This window comes from Pinus tabuliformis, chromosome J (genome assembly GCF_031772625.1).
Source record: "Pinus tabuliformis cultivar Carrire ecotype Pingquan chromosome J, CPIR1, whole genome shotgun sequence".
Lineage (NCBI taxonomy): Eukaryota > Viridiplantae > Streptophyta > Pinopsida > Pinales > Pinaceae > Pinus > Pinus tabuliformis.
Window position 1 is genome coordinate 866,891,142 of NC_142295.1, and position 15,549 is coordinate 866,906,690.

The 15,549-nt window shown below is 39.5% G+C and overlaps 1 protein-coding gene across 2 annotated transcripts in view; it reads left to right on the plus strand.

Moving 5' to 3' along the window:
- PLPB (PAS/LOV protein B) overlaps nt 1–15,549 on the plus strand; it is a 36,132-nt gene that overhangs the window by 8,251 nt on the left and 12,332 nt on the right. The window lies entirely within an intron of this gene.

The window sequence follows — 15,549 nt, forward strand, 5'->3', positions numbered from 1 at the left end:
CCAAAGCAAGGTCGAGTCCAGATAGAAGGGTGATAAGAAGAAGAAAGATCTGAGTAAGATAAAATGCTTCTCTTGCCACTAGTTGAGCCACTATGCCACTAAGCGTCCTAACCGGAAGTAGGGGTCCAATAAGGACCATGTGGCAGGCCGCAAAAACTGAGGTAGATGTGTTTACTTCTCAGTTTGAGAAGGATTTTTCATTAATAGCTTGCATGGCAAGCGCAATGGCCAACAACATGTGGTATATTGATAGTGGAGCATCCTTTCACATGACCAGGAACAAGAGTTACTTCAACGAATTGATAGAGAAGGATATGCAGTTTCATATAGAGATGGGAGATGATGGCAGGTACCTAGCGTAGGGCATGGGTACAATCAAGTTTGAGAGGGAGTTTGGAAAACCTCTCTACCTTAGAGATGTCATCTATGTCCCAGGGTTGAAGAAAAACCTTGTTTCAGTCTCAACCTTGGAGAACAAGGGGTATGAGGTTATCTTCAGTAGAGGGAAGGCCTTCATCAAGCCTCTCAACTCCGAAGCAGTTAAGTAGATTGGAGTTAGAGTGAGGAACCTATATCAGCTACAGTTTGAGACCATTGCAGCCTTGAGCAGTAAGGCAGGACGTGAGAATGGCAGAGACATGGGGGAGCTTTGGCACAAACGCATGGGGCATTTGCATCATGGGGCGTTGAAGGTCCTTCAACAGATAGCCATAGGGCTACCGTAGTGCAAAATTGACCAACATGAAGTGTGCAAGGGTTGCACACTTGGCAAGTAAGCCGTCATCTTTTTAGGGCTGAGAGAGTAGAGCAAAAGGGATTTTGGAGCTGGTACATTCAGACGCATGTGGGATTTTCTCTTCTCCATCCCTCATGAGTTACATGTACTATGTCACCTTCATAGATGACTATTCTTGGAAGACATGGATCTTCTTTATGAAGAAGAAGGAGGAGGTCTTCTCCAATTTCATGGAGATTAAGGCCTTGGTAGAATACCAGACTGGGAAGAATATCAAAGCAGTGAGGAGTGACAATGGTGGGGAATATGTCTCCAATGCTTTCAGAGACATGTGTGCCAAGGAGGGCATTAGGAGAGAGCTTACAACACCACATAACCCTCAGCAAAATGGGGTGGCTGAGAGGAAGAACCACAACATAGTTGGAGTGGCCAAGGCCATGCTGCATGACCTGGGGCTGGCCATGTTCTTGGGGGCAGAGGCATGCAACACTGCAATATTTCTGTAGAATCGAAGTCTACACACAGTGCTTGGATGAATTACATTGGAGGAGGCTTTCATAGGCAAGAAGCATTATGTTTCTCACTTCCACATCTTTGGGACGAGTTTATTGCCATGTGCCCAAAGAGAGCAGGAAGAAGTTGGACCCCACAACTGAAAAAGGGGATTTTCGTGGGTCACTGTGAGACACCTCAGGCATACAAGGTGTACATAAGACAATTATCATGTGTGATGTGAGGTTTGCAGAGGACAGAGCTATGAGGGAGTCCTACTCCTTGGAGCGAGAGCAAGTTGGAGTGCTTGAGGAGCTTCTTGTTCCCAAGCAAGAGCCTTAGCCAGTACCACAGACTAAGTCTCAGCTAGGTGGAAACCACGTCGTACAACAGGATGATAAGGACTCATTGCAAGATGAGGAGAGACTAGGACGAGTGGAGACAACCACTCATTTAGTGACTCCTAGCACAGGGAGGAAGAGAGCCAAGTGGGATGAGAGGTTGATTCAGGAGGCTTCGGAACTAGTTGAGACTCCCAGCTATGCATTTAGGCAGAGCAAGCTGTCACAAAGGTACACTAGGTACATGGCATTGATGATTGAGTTGTTAGACTCAAAGTCTTCTTGTTACAAGGAGGCAACCTCTCAGGAGGTTTGGCGGGATGCCATGGTGGAGGAATATTCCTCCATCATGAAGAATGATGTTTGGGAGATTGCGTCACGTCCATAGGGAAAATCATTGGTATGCTCACGTTGGGTGTACAAGGTGAAGCATGGAGCATATGGGAGTGTGGACAAGTACAAGGCCAAGTTTGTGGCCAAGGGCTTATCACAGGTTGAGGGCATTGACTATGACGAGACGTTTGCCCCAGCGGTTCGTTCTTCATCCTTCAGGATGATTTTGACACTTGCAATGTAGACTAGGTGGAAGATCCACCAGATGGACGTGAAGACAACATTCCTCAACGGAGTGGTTGAGGAAGAGATTTATATGGAGTTGCCAGAGGGGTTTGAGATTTTCAGCAGAGACACTCATATTTGTTTGCTGAAGAGAGCTCTTTACAAGCTCAAGCAGGCATCGAGAATATGGTACACTCACATTGATAGCTTCCTTCAGGGATTGGGCTTCACTAAGAGTGAGGCGGATGCCAACCTATACTACATCACAGTTGGAGGGCTTCCACTCATTCTAGTGCTCTATGTTGACAATCTTATCTTAACTGGAGCAAACAACTTGATTCAGGGCTGCAAGCCAGATCTTTCAAGAGAGTTTGAGATGAAGGACATAGGGCTTATGCATTATTTCCTTGGGCTAGAGGTATGGTAGGGTGATGGGGAAATCTTCTTGGGGCAGTGGAAGTACACTACAGAGATCCTCAAGAGGTTTCATATGCAGGATTGCAAGCCCATGACCACACCTTTTGTCACAAACTGGAGGAAGGTGGACACTAGCAGAGTAGAGTGAGTAGATGCTACATTGTACAGGCAAATCATTGGGCTGTTGATGTACTTAGTTAACACATGACCTGGCATATGTTTTGCAGTGAACCAATTGAGCTATAGATCCTACTAGAGTTCACTGGGTCGCTGCCAGGCATGTCTTGAGGTATCTCAAAGGCACGACAAATTATGGGTTATGGTACAGACATGTTGATGGAGTGAGGCTTGAGGGCTTCATAGATGCAGATTGTGCAGGGAGCTCTATAGAGAAGAGTACTTTAGGCTGCGTCTTCAACATTGGGTTAGTAGTTGTTTACTAGTTCAACAGGAAGTAGATATCAGTTGCACTTGTTAATTTTAGGTATGTTCTATTCTTAGAGCAATTTATTTCAATTTTCACAGTTAACTCAATAACTTTTCCTGATTAGTAATCACATCAGCATAATAGTAAATTGCAGATAGAACATAAACATAAATCACAGAAGACAAGCCAAGACAAGAGGACATAAGATGTGGCTCTAGCCAGGGACAAACCCCAATGTGGGGAAACCCTTGATCAACTCTTCTTATATGTTCTTTAATAGTTCAGCAGAGAGAGAGAGTACATATACAACAGAAGTCAATACTTTGACTTATCTAAATAAGAGCATAGATCATCTCTAAGATGATGATATATGAGGTAGCTGAACTCAGTTGAAGACATGCCGCTTCAATTGATTCTCCAATGTGACTCCATCACCATGCTGCATCTATCATTGTGTTGCACCTCATCATCATGCTGCACCTCACTGTGTTGCACCATGCTGCACCCATCATCACTATGTTGCATCCAATCATGCTTCACTAATCATGACTGTACCCATCATTGTATTGTTGCACTATGCTGCACCGAAATGCATGCTGCAATACCTCATCATCCTAGTGCTGCAATACATTCTTGCAGTTGCTATATGTCCATCATTACCATGCTGTCCCATTGCTGTGCCAATCTCCAACAACACTGATCTACACCATGCTGCACTATCACTATTACTGTGTGCACTATGCTGCACTATACATCATGCTATGCATTGCTGCTCCTATGTGCACTATGCTACATTATACAACATGTACTCATTGTTGCTCCCATTGCTGTACCAATGCTGCACCGTGTACCATTGCTGCACCATGTACCATTGCTGTCCAATGTACCATTGCTGTTATGACTATGTTCTGGTTAGGGCATCACTGTGGCCCATGTCAGCCCTAAAACATACCCACACAGTCCCTTAAACAGTTGCGACTTCCTCCACAAGTATCCTCTGCCTCCACACTGTTGATCTGAGTACTTTACTACCCTCAAACAGTCCTACGCATGCCTTGATTTGGGGTGTTAAGGCCTGCGGCCTACCCAACCCTTTCCAATGCTCACGACCTGCTCAAAACAGAGATACATGTCCATAAAATGTGCCCCAACAGACCTGTGGTCTTACCTCTTCATACTCAGCCTGCGTGTAGGTGAAAACCTCTAAACAACTCCCTTCTTTGCTGCGGCTAAGTAGCCTTTGTTGACTGCGGTTAGGGCATCCTTTAGACAGCGAGTTAGGGAGCCTCTTTACTGCGGTTAGGGTCACCCTTGGGACAACATATTAGATGAGGGTTGTCTTCCTTGATAGCGTAGAGGATTAGGGCATCTCTTCTTCACAACACGATTGCATCATAGATCTAAGTCATGCGTAGAGCTGTCATGAGCTCAGGCTCTGCTAGGACTGCGTTTAGACTTCATGCTAATGCTCCTTTCCTCCTACGTCTAGGGCTTCCTCCTCTTAGACTTCTCTTCCACTAAAAGCCAAAACAATTGGAGAGAAATCAAGAGTGAAGTGTGTGTCCAAATGACTATCAAGTCACCTCCTTTTATACTAAAATGTTGAGCACACATGGGGGTTATTTGATTGCTGGCTGACCTTGACGAATTGTCCCATAACACAAATAAATCCATATCTCCATGAATACTTATCGGAATCAGATGATCTTTAGATCAAATCCTACACCTCTCGATGAGAGGGATCCAAGAAAAATATTAGCTGCCATAAATAAGATGACCCACATGGAGTTTGGCCCTAGTTGCCAATTTTACCAGCACTCAACTCAATAGAGGCCGAGTACATGGCTGCTAGCTTGGTAGCATGTGAAGCCATTTGGATGAGGAAGTTGCATGTGGGTCTTTTCAAGCAGGAGTTGGAGCCCACATCGTGTTGAGAAATGTAACTAGTTTCGGTCTTCATAATTGTTGTACTCATTTCAATATGTTTCCTATGTAACAAACAAGAAAAAAAAAAGAAAAAGTTATTATAATTAAAGCATGGGTTTCATGCTCATTATTGATGGTCTTCTAAGTAAAAGCATGTTTTTCGTGCTTCTAGGGTTTTTTTAGGTCTTAAGATTTATTGTCTTGAGTCAAAGGAGTCGAACATCATGTTTATAAGACCCTTTCGGGCAAAGTGTGATTATAAAAAGAATTATTTTGAGTCTAGAAAGTCTGGGAAACTCCAAAAGTACAAGTCGGCCTAAAGGAGGGAATTTGACCCCTTCAGAAGGCTATATAAAGAAGCAGTTCGACCTTATTTGGACACGCACACACACACTCTACAAGTTTGATCTATCCAGGAAGAGTTTGATGTGTAGCTGGAAAAAGGAGAGCGAAGGTCTAAGAGAAGGAAGAAGGACAAAAATATCTTGTTTTTAGGCTCTATCTCTCTAACACGTGCGAAATTCTAGGGTATTTGGGCTGCAGAAAGAGGTTGAAGTTGCAAGATCGAGTTGTAGTAGGACGAAGTGCAACATCTTGTAGCAGGAAGGAATGATACTCTATATAGACCTTGTTGATCTTAGGAGTTGTCTTGCTCTAGGAAGGTCTCAAGAGGAGGCTGATCTAGGGTTTCCTTGGAATCTGCAAGACCGAAATTGCAGGGTCGAAGTTGCGCACTGAGTAGCAATATTGAAGCTGGTAGGTCAAAGTTGCAGTGTGTAGTAGTTTGGTGCAGAATCAAGGAAGGACATGAAGAAGGGTTGACTTGGTACTAGGAGAAGGACTTGGTTAGGGTTTGTGTCTCTGTACCTCATTTGAAGCAGATTCTAAGAAGAGAAAAGTTTTCGGGTTTTCCCCTTGAGGGGTTTTGCCTTGGTTGAGAGCCTAATATTTGTGTTCTCTATTGTTGCTATTACTGTTCTTGATATTGTTTGATGAAAAGATCTAACTAAAGACTATAAAAAAGATAAATAAGATTCACAAGCAAATATCAAGGTTAAGGAAAATATGATTAATAACTGTTGCTTTTGATTTTCCAACATGGTTTCAGAGCTAAGGTGAACAAGGAAGGAAATTGAAAGGACACTAGTTAATTGTCAAGGGGAAGGAAAAAGGAAGCTCTTCAAGAAGAAATTGATTGTCAAAAGGACCATTTGAGAAAGGACTCGAGGAAGGATGGTTTCTACATTAAAAGAGGTCGAGTCTACATCAAGCTCACATCAAAGGAAGATCTGAGAGAAAGACTTCAAGAAGAGTATTCATCTGTCTCTGGAAGAAGTTCTATTTGGTAGACATCTTTGAAAGAAGCATTAAGGGACTTCGGAAGTTGTTATCAAGGACACTTCAAAGATCTTGAAGGCATCAAGAAGATTGAAGACATCATCAAGAAGAATCTTGGTCTCAAGTAAGTATCATATTATTACATTATGTCTAAATCTTCAAGTCATATGGGTTCTTTCTGCAAGGAGAGCAATAAGTTCGTTGGGGCATCAAACTATCTAGCATGGAAGAAAATAATTGACTCGATACTCACAAAATAAGAAGTAATGGAATATGTTACTGGGGAAATCACTGAACCAAGCAAGGACAAGACACAAGAACTAACAAAGTACAAGAAAGGGGAAGTAAGGGCTCAAAGGATCATAGTTGAATCTATTAAAGATTCTCTAGTTTTATTTGTTGCAAACTTGAAAACTTCCAAGGCTATGTATGAGAAGCTAATGAATTTGTACTCTGTAAGTACAATAGGACAAATGATGTCTTTATGGAACAAGTTATATAGAATGAAGAAATCAAAGGATGAGGATGTGGCATCTTTTCTCATGAGAGTCTCTCAACTAAGAGAACATTTGCAAGGACTTGGGGAACCAATCACTGATTCTAAAGTAACCATCTGTGTACTAAATGCATTGCCACCAGAATGGAGCAAATTTGCAACAAGCATCTACTCCAAGAAGGATTCAACTCCCTTTGATGAGTTGTGGGCTTAGTGCATATTGGAAGAATCAAGGATCAAAGTAAAAGATGATATTGGATCAGATGAGCAATCTCAAGCCTTTCTAGCTTGAGTCAAGAAGTTGAAGAAGGGAAAGTTTGGTAAGTCCAAGAAGAAAGACATGTCCAAGGTTCAATGCTTCAAGTACAATGAGTTTGGACACTTTAAAAGGGATTGTCCAAACCAACAAAACAATAAGAGAAAGGAAAGGAGTGAAGCTCATGTAGCCGAAGCAGTAGGAGAACCTGAGAAGAAGGAAAAGAAGGAAGAAGTGAAGGATCTTTACCACTAAAGAAAGTTCACTGACTATTAGGTTCTTTATGAAGACTAATATTTCTTTTAGGATAATATGTTTTGCATAGGATCATAGAAAGTAGCATATGATAGTAGCATGTCTAGAATTTACTTGTTTAACTTGCTTTGTAAAGATCATCTAGTTAGATGAATAGATAGACCATTTTGCATATTAATCATCTAGGCATTATCTAACATGTTAGAAGAAGTCATCTTGCTTAGGTGGATCATCATGATCCTGGAAGAACCACAATTATGAAAGCTTCTTGGGAGAAGCACTATGACAAAGGTTAGTGCGTTGGAGTCTTCTTCAATTAAACTGGAGAATGAGTGGGACAAGACAAGTTTAGTTAGGACGAGTTAAGACTTCAGAGACAAGGGAAGATGGGACGAGTTAAGTCCTCAGTTAAGTCGGTTCACAACTAGAAAAAATCAAGGAGCAACTCAAGCCAGTCTAGGTGTAACTGGAACTTGCTTTAGTTAACTGGAAAAAGCAACTCGTTGCACTAGTGTGAACAACCATTTGAACTTGGCCTCTTGCATGCATCGAAAGTCTATTAAGGCAGAGAAGGATGAAAGAACAAAGACTTGATGATTCTTTGTTGATGGCATAGCGCATTAATTGAGGAGCGAAGATCAAGAATTCGAAGAGCAAGCCGAGACTAGGTTTAGCAGGAAACGATCGTGTGAGCGCCAAGATCAAGAGGCAGGGCTGAGAGCAATTTCTCGAAGGCGAGAGCAGTAATCAAGGAGCAGGCTGAGAACAATTTGTGGAGCTGAGATTAGTGAGAAGAAAGCTGAGAGATTTCTCAGAGGCTATTTGCTGGCTGCAGTAGCAGCGCACTGAATTGTAAAAGATCTACTTGCTCAAAGAACAATCAATAAGAAGGCCACAGCAACGAAAACATGTTTTCCCATTTGGGTTTGCTAGGTAAAACATGGGTGTCCAGTTATGTGTGCATGTGTTTTTATCTCAAGTATTTTCCACTGCATGTTGAATGTTAAGAAACTCTGTATCTTGGTGAAAGTTAAACTCAGTTTCAGTTTTCAGTTGCCTTGGTTTTTCAGTAAATTCATCTAAGTAGTTACAGAGTTTCAAGAAAATTAACAGGGATAATAGTGGTCTCATTTTGACTACTTCCTAGTACCTGCAATATGGGAGATTATGTGGATGGAAATAGAAAGTTTTACTCTTCCCTTTTTTGGTTTCCTTTCCCATCTATCCAAGAATTTTTGGCTTTCCAGATTATCCCCAAATGAGTTTTTGATTTGTCAATACTACCTAACCATTTCTTTGCTTCATCTTTCAGGAATAGAGAGAATATGAAGAATGAAAAGACTGATTCTTCTAAAGATTTATTAACCGTTCCCTAGGGTCTATGCCATATCCATCTCCATAAGACCAGAAATTTGTAGATGGATTTCATATATCTTGTTCATGTTAGTAGCCTTGGATTTTGCTCAAAGCCCTTGCAGAGAAATGAGCAGGAATCAAATTGACAGGAACTGTCATTCAAGATTACTGTAATAATGCCTTTTGCCATACTCTTGATCTGAGGTTGGGATTGGTTTGGAAAAATAATCTGCTAAACATTCTCTGCTCCAAGCATTCAGGAAATGACAGTTATCACCAATATCTGCTACTTTGAACTGCATGTGAGATACGATGAGTGGCATTAACCCTAACTTGCACAACTTTCTGGAATGGGGGAACAAGGGGACTCAGCAAGAGGATGGCTAGAAGGAAATCCAATTTTCTAAAAAAATTGAAAAATTTAAAAGAAATCCAAAATCTATTCAAAATGTCCAAACATTGCTTTATGGGAATTCTACATATTAGACATGAATGACGAAGCAAAAACATACATTTGTTTATGAACTAAATAACATTGCCATTCTTGATTTGCAAGTCACTTGAATCTCCAATCCAGCAAGATGCAACCAAACAACAGTCTTCAAATCAGGAAAGCTGCTCCAAACAACACCCTTTTTGCTTCCCAAAAACACTCGGTCTACCTCCATGAGATGTAAAGCAGAACATCACACTTTATTCCTCCAAAACATACACTTTCTGCCTCCAAATAATGTTGTCTCAGCTCCAAATGACACTTGTCTCAGCCACAAATAACACTGTCTCAGATCCGGCAGATCTGAGAATGAATATAAATGGTGGGAGCCTGGAGGGCCTCCAAACAACAATCTCAGCTCCAAATAGCAGTGTTTCATGTCCTAACAATGTCTCAACTCATAGAGGTTAAATGATGAATGAAAATAGTTGGCGTAGGGGGTGGGGGGCATTTTCATATAAATTTTTAAGTTAGGGTTTTTTGGTTGATAATTTAAATTTTTTTGGTCTTTAGTTATATGTTGTTGTCCAAGCTGGGCCACAATGGGCCCACACTTCGCCAACTAGGTGCCAAAACAGGCCCCTGTTTTGGCACTTCTTTGGGACCGTCAGTCTTGGGTATTTCCAAACTCCACACATCCCTTGATAAGTGAAGGATGTCTGGGACATCCTCGAGGCATCCCTGATTTTGGCATGAGACTGCCCAGGGACCAGGGAAAGGTCCTCAAGATCTCTGAGGGCATCCCCACCCCTTCCCCAAGCTGCTTGGGAGTGAGGAATGAGTCCCCAAGGTGCAGGGATGCACCCTTGTGTAACTAGGCAAATAACCTATTTTGCAGTGCCCCTGAGCTGCAAATGTACACTACCATGCAATATAATTGATAAAAGCTGGGAAAAAATAAAAATATCAAGATACAGAGGAGACATAATATAGAATCCAAAATCTTGATGAGAATTGAGATTACATTGTGTTTCTATTCCAAAGTCACCCTTAGGAGACTAAGATAGAGGACCTCTCATCTCTATGTGTCCCATATATTATGAGATTGGAGAGATATGCCATTTTTATGTTGAGAATTACCTTGCTCCCTTGCTACCCTTTTTCATTATCTAGGTCAGAGGCATTTGGCTTTCTATATTCAGGAAATGATCCATATAAATGGTAGACCTCATGGTTCATATCTAGACCTAGTTCCACCAGGTGTTTCACTTCTTTTTTCATATACCCCAGGTGTTTCAGGAGATTAGGTTAGTGAGACAATGGACACCCTCCAACTCTCTTAGGAGACATCTTTCTTGCACATGGCCATAGAGATATACTTGCTCTAGTTTGTTTCAATGTGAGAATGTCTCCCATTCTAGATGGTCTGGTCAGTTGCCCATCGCTCGCAGGATCACTCACAGGAAACATGCATCACTCGTAGTAAACATGCATGCATGCAGTAGATATTCAGAAGAATCAATCAAAGGTTAAAGCTTAAAAGCATAAGCTGGTGTTGGCTTTCTGCCATCAACTTATCCTACCCAATCTGAAAGATAGTTTAACCAGAAATTTCCCTTTTTAGGAAATATGTTTTATAGAGTCTCTTTGACTAAGCTTCCATGCTATGGGTGGCTTACATATGCTATCAAGGTCACCAAGGACTTGCGCCTGGCCTCATCTGCATCTATTTGGGGTTTTGAATCTAGGTTTCTGCATTAATACAAACCCTATCACCTTGCTGCTTACTGCTAGAGCACACAACCTACAGGCAGTAAGAAGAATGATATACCTCAGCATTCTCTTTCCTTCCTTCCAATTCACCATTCTGACACTCTTCAAAAATCTTAACATGCCAATCATAAATATCTGGTTTGGTTGTTGTAAGATAAATCAAATCATATACAAGTTGAGGATACATTGTTTATTAACAATATCTGATATGCCGTCTTTTGAAAATTTCCATTTTACCTTTGTTGGTGTCCGATTTGGATTATAATTTGTTATATTAATATCTCATCTTCTTGCTACCAAACTTCAATTCCTAAAAAATAATGGAATAATTCTAAATCTGTCATGTAGAAGGTTATACAAAAGGGTACCTTTTTCTTCATCGACCAATCTGGTACTGTTACTTGTGATTATTAGATCATCAACATAAACTACCATAACATTATTTGCACCTTCTTTTGCTTTAATCTCTTCCACCTTCTTTTGCTTTAATATGAAGATTACAATCTAGTCAGTTATTTTAAATCTTCAGGATCTGAAATGTTGGTCAATCTTTTTATTCAATGCTCAGGAGCTTTCTTCAAATCATACAATGCTTTAACAAGTCTGGATACCAAATTTTCTTTACCTTTACGACAAATCCTTGTTGCTCTTCCATAAACACTTCTTCCATATCTCCATTCAAGAACACACTTTTAGTGATCAACTGTGCTACCATGGCCAACAACAATCTTATAGTGATCAACTTTGTTTTAGGAGTAGAAGTCCGGAAAGACTCTTCATAGTTTATTCCATCATGTTGTGCATATCCTTTTGCAACGAGCTTGATTTTGTACTTATTAACTGAACCATCTGCTTTGAACTTTGTTCTACGCACCCATTTGCAACCTATTGTTTTCTATACACCCATTTGCAACCTGTAGCCTTTTTATCCAGTGGCAACTCTACTAAACTTCCAAGTCTTGTTTTGCATGTAGGTCTCATACTCTGCTTTTATTGCATCTCTATCCTTTTTTTCCTTTCACGAGCCTCTTCAAAAGAAATAAGACCATGGGAGTTAGCATTTTCACTCATCAATGCAATATATACTTGATAAGGTGGTTTGGTTTCTGTTTTGTCTTCTCCATGTTGCATCTCATCTAGTTTTACATTTTGATTATATTTATTAAACCATTCACTTCTTCTGTGCATTGCTTTGTTGTTCTTCTTCATCCTTCAATTCTACCTCTTCTTCTTCATGATTTTCTTCTTCTGCATTAGTAGGGCATTTTTATTCATCTTCTTCTACTTGCTGTCTCCTTCTATATGTGAGAGGAGTTTTGGTTTTTGGTTGTTCCTGTACCTACAAACTTCCCTACTTGCAATGAGTTGTCTGCCCTTGTGGAGGTTTTCCATTAAAAATTACTTTTTACAAACATGACTTTCTTATCGAAATATCATATAACTTGAGTGCTTTCAAGTCTGTGCTATGCTATAACCAGTGAATACATTTTTCTCTTTTCTTCTGACTTATATTGTGTCTTATTTGGACTATGATCATATGCCAAACGGCTGAAAACTCTGAATTTTTTACTTATAAGTTATATCCTAATCAGGGCTCCTCAGGTATCATAGTACGAACTTGCTTTTTAGGATTTCTATTCATATAAAAGCATTTTCATTTCAAAATTCATATAGTCATCTTCATAATTGATTTATTCTTCCACTCCACTACAATTCTGTTGGGGTGTGCAGGCCACTATTGTTGGTCTCCTAATGCCTTGCTTGTTGCAAAACTCAAGAAATTCATTTGACGACTCCTCACCTCCTTGGTCTCTTTGCAACACATTAATACTTATACCACTAGTATTTTTCATCAACGTTTTCAAATCTTTAAGTGTCTTCAAAACTTGTGATTTATTTTTCAGAAAATAAATTCAAATATTTCTTGGAAAATCATTAATAAAAGTAAAAAAATATTTCACGCCCCTAAGGGACTGAGTTCTCATTGGACCACAAAGATCAAGTGTGAATTAATTCAAGTCCCTCTGTTCCTCTTGGTTTCCATCTTCAAATTTAATTCGGCATTGCTTGCCAAACATGCCTCACAGACACCTTTCTATTCTTGTATTTGTGGTACACCATTCACCACATTATGCTTGTTGGCCAAATCAAGGTAGAAATAATTCAGAGGACCACGCTTTTCATGCCAAAGCTGGTTCTTCAAACTGGAATGCTTGTTGCTTGCATGAAATTCTTTCAAATCTGTACATATCATGATTCATAACATAATACAGGACTCAGGAGGAATCCTAGAGCATAGTTTTGCATGGAGCTTGGTCTTATAACAAACAACCAGGCAGAGGCATGTGCTGTACTCCAAGGTCTGTCATTAGAGCACCAATGTGGCATATGAAAGTTATTAGTATTTGGGGATTCCACAATCATCATCAGGCATATGATTCATGGTATAACTCCAAGGGACAATAAGTTGGCTCATGTTTTTTTCGAATTAGAACCCTCAAAGGAAGGTTTGAATGGTGCAATGGTTTCATGTCCTAACAACGAACAGGTGGACACACAATCAATCTTGGCACATGTGAAAAATTGGGGCAATTAATAGTAGATGGATATGAGCATTATCAAGACATTCCATAACCATGTGTTTGGGTCTAAATGGGAATTTTCTGGGCTAGTAAGAAGAATATTTTGTTTGATCTCTCCTTGGGCAGGACACTGGTTGTCTCTTTCAGTGTACTTCCCCCTGTTGACTTCACAACTTTTATATTATAATAAAATTTTCCAGTTCTTGTTTAAAAAAAAATTACTGGCAACTGTGTACCTATGGCCACAATATTACAATTCCTCTTTGATCAAACATTGCATTTTCTAGAAAATGAAAATAAAATTCTCATCTACAATCTCATTGACAAATAGAAAATTTGCCTTTGAAACACAGGACATAAAGGATAGTTTTAATGCTTTTATCACTGACCCTTTAAGTTCTCGTTGGTATTCCTCCTTTATCCCATACATGACATATTCTGTTATCGACTAATATAATTATTAACTTTATTTTCACATTTATCAAGTTTTGAAAACTTTCCTCCCAGTGACGTGTTTGGCAGCTCCAAAATTAAGATACCAGTGACCACAGACACTGAGAAGCTTCTACTTCCTTTTTTGCGAACATAAAAAGATTGTCTGTTCTAGGTTCATTCAACTTTGTAGTTTAATTACTCTGCAAAATTGCACCTACCACCTTTTCCATTACATCCAACTCTAGTTTTATTCCTCTGTGTTGCATCCCTTTTGAGACACTGAAAAGCATCTAGTTCTTTTTAATCTGTTTTAGGCTCATTCAACTTCATAGTTTTATTATTCTTTGCAAAATTGCCACTATGTCTACCACCCTTGCCTTTACATTTGCCTCTAGCTTTATTCCTCTATTTTGTCAGAAAGCTTTTCTCTTCTATATATTATTCTTTCCACAATAATTACAATATTTAGGCTTGTTGGTTTGATAATTACCTTTGGTATTTCATGAATTACTTATTTGATTTTATTGCTAGCTATTGTTCCTGACTCTACCTCAACCCTTGCCACAACCATTGTGTTTTTCTGCGAATGTTTGTTTGGTCCTTGACCTTCATCTTTCTTCAATGTTTTATCTTTTTGGATAAGCAATCCTACTACTGTTAATGATGGCACTTCAATTCCAGAAGAAATGGAGGACTATTAATAAAATGGTTACAAGCTCCATGCCTTCAATGGTGGTCTTAAGCATTGACAATTCATTTTCAAGTTCATGCATTTTTTGGACACGTTCTTAATTTCTTTGAGAAATCTTTAAATTTGTCATAAAACCATAAGTTCATTTGGTGTTTCATATAAGCTTCTTAATTTACACCAGGATTGGACAGCACAATTATCATCTAATGTTTTGAAGAATGTCATCCTGGGGTTCAACAGTTATGAGAAGCAGGGCATTTTTGTTCTTATAATTGGTTGATCATTGCCCCAGGTCTTCTGGTGTTTCTCCATTGACAATCTCCCACAGGTAATTGTATGAAACAATCCTCTCCATCCTCTGTTTCCAAGCTGGAGAAGTTCTCCCATTCAATTTATGGGAGTCTGACCATTTTTTTTAATACTAGCAATATTTTTATGGAAAAAAACCTGTATTCAGCATCTTATCACTCCCAACCAGATACCTTAAAAAGTGCTCATTCCTCCAAAATCACCATTTTATTCCAAAAAGATTATATATCTACTTATGGTCCCTAAATTTAAGTTAGCTTATTACCCATGATCAGATTTCTTAAAACTGTATTCCTCCAGAAAACAGAGCACGGCAACTTATTCCACGTCAACAAACATAGAATTGCAGACATTCAAATTACTTATATCTCCTTTATGTTTAAAGAGGGATTTGTTACATAATTGGAGGCTGGAGGAAAAACGTCATATCTTTGAAGGACTGTTGCAAAATAAAAAAATATTACATCTTCTACTGTCTTATGTTTCTGCTTCTATAAATATATTAGTATGCTGCTGCCATGGTTCGTATACATTTGCTCAGTGTGCTGAAATATGGTCTGTTGTCAAAGTTCAGATTTCTGCCCATCCTCTGTAAATATAATTTATGCTGAAAAAATAATTCCTTTTCTTCTTGGTCAAAATTTCAGCTTGCAAAATTATGCACACCAGCAAATAATTCTTCACTGCATATAAAACTTGTGTGTCACTGCTGCTGATATAGAAATATT